The sequence below is a fragment of the Lactuca saligna genome, chromosome 5 (genome assembly GCF_052625555.1).
Source record: "Lactuca saligna cultivar CGN05327 chromosome 5, ASM5262555v1, whole genome shotgun sequence".
Classification (NCBI taxonomy): domain Eukaryota; kingdom Viridiplantae; phylum Streptophyta; class Magnoliopsida; order Asterales; family Asteraceae; genus Lactuca; species Lactuca saligna.
The window spans coordinates 318,480,158-318,482,439 of NC_136421.1; the positions used below are offsets into that span (position 1 = coordinate 318,480,158).

The window sequence follows — 2,282 nt, forward strand, 5'->3', positions numbered from 1 at the left end:
CGAACCATCGGGATGGTGTGCACGGTCGTAGTTCGTGGCCACCTAGACCATAACCTCGTTCGTGGGCACCATACCACATGGTCTAACTTCTTAAAATCTTTTATTGAAGGGTTAAAGAGAATTTGTTTTAAAAAATATTTTTTCCAAAAGTTTTCTTTTTGAATAATTGAATTTTCAAAACCAAATAAATGAATAAATTATTTCGAAATGAAATCCAAAACACCTCTGTTGGTTGAGTGAGCCCAATCTAGAAGTCGGAGCCTGGGGAAATTAAAACCCTAAAAGGTTATCACTCCAGGCGTTTTCCATAACCAGTTCCTGCTTCGCAGATCGCATTCTTGGAACCGATAGGTATGTACCTAAATCATCTATGATAATCTGCGTGTGTTCTGTGCATGTAGCTGTCTTCGATTACACAAAAAGACCACTTTTGTTTTCTGATTACTGCTTGTTGCTTGTCCTCAGTTGTTGAGATACAGAAAAGCAAAGATGAGTCGAGGAGCAGTAGCGAAGAGGGGAAAGAAGAAGATTGCGACATTCGTTATTGATTGCGGGAAGCCTGTTGAGGACAAGATTATGGAAATTGCGTCATTAGAGAAATTCCTTCAGGAGAGAATTAAAGTCGGCGGCAAGGCTGGTAACCTTGGAGACTCCGTTACCATTTCCCGTGAAAAGAACAAGATCTTCGTCACTTCCGACAGCAACTTCTCGAAAAGGCAATAAACTTCCTCCAAAACTCCTCTTATATCATTCCATTTGAATAATCTATATTCTTCCCATGCGAGTTAAAATTTATATCCCACTTATTGCTTAAAATCAATTAGATTCTCAGACCTAAAATATTAAAAATTGAAATAGTTTCTTACATTGTATGCGTCTTCATATTGTACACAAATTGAGCTATAAGAAGTTTGGCACAAAAATGTCATATAATCTTATGTGGTAGCTTGTATTGTATTTATTTATACTGGTTTGCACGAAAGCCTTTGATACACTTGCATGATAAAGTTTGATTTAGGTTTCTCATATTTGTGAATATCATAATCTTTAGTTACTGGAACATTGTATCAAGGTTGATTGGATTAAGTCTAACTTGGTTATAACTATTTAAACGGTTCCTTGCTTAAAGGCATTTTGTGTGAAATATGAGAACTTGCACATTCACTTTTGAATGCTGGGTAAATTTGATGGTAATACAAAATTAGAATCATCTACATTTGTTGCTAATTGCATTATGTTTGGTTGTTTTAAAAAAAAATCTTATGACATGAACTCATATAATGCTTCTACCAGATTAATTGTTGTATTAAAAAATAGCTTAAAGGATTTAGTTGATTCCTAAAAGGTTTATTGATCCAAAACTGGAAGTAAACGGATATAGCCATTCCATTTGATTGGTTCGAGGAATGATTATACTACAGTTGTATAATCTAATTCTGGTCCACACATAATCTGGAGAGAATGATTGCACTTTTGTGTTGTTGTTTTGGTTTAAGAGTTAATGGTTATAAAATATAAATAATGAGTTTTTGTAAATAGTAGTTTTTTTTTTGTTATATATACGTTGGTTGGTTTTTTGAGCAGGTGTATGAAGTACCTGACAAAGAAGTACTTGAAGAAGCACAATGTGAGGGATTGGCTTCGTGTGATTGCTTCAAACAAAGACCGCAATGTTTACGAGTTACACTACTTCAACATTGCTGAAAACGAGGGTGAGAGGAAGATTGATTTTCTTCGTTCTTTCTTATCTCATGCTTTTCAAGTTACCCTATTTATTTTAAGAAAGATTTTACATTACTAAGTTTTCTTCTTTTTATGTTTATATTTTTTGAGTTGCAATGAGTGACGATGCAATTTTTTTTTGTAAGGTACTTTATTCCTAACTGTGAAGGGGAGAAAAACACAATCAATTATTATATATGTATATACATAAAAATCCTTATATTATTTTTATGTTTAGAAAAACTTTTATATTAATATTTAACAATTTTAAAAGAGTAAATTACTGAAATCGTCCCTATGGTTTGGTAAAAATTACATGATTTTTGATTAAATATTGCTTTAAAATAACACAAACATACAAACATATATACACTATTTAATAAATATTATCTATATAAATTCCATAACATATGATCGATAACATAAATCTAATCTAATTTATATGAAAATTTGAACCACAACATACAATGATTATCTTAAAAGAATAGTTAAACCAAGAAAAAAAAGGAATTAATATGTAACAAACTTACAAATTAAAAACTTTAATATAATAGCATGGC

At 31.6% G+C, this 2,282-nt stretch overlaps 1 pseudogene; it reads left to right on the forward strand.

The window, feature by feature from the left end:
- The first annotated feature begins 489 nt into the window (after positions 1–489).
- On the forward strand, positions 490–1,801 carry LOC145047115 (large ribosomal subunit protein eL22z pseudogene; annotated as a pseudogene).
- Positions 1,802–2,282: the final 481 nt, after the last annotated feature.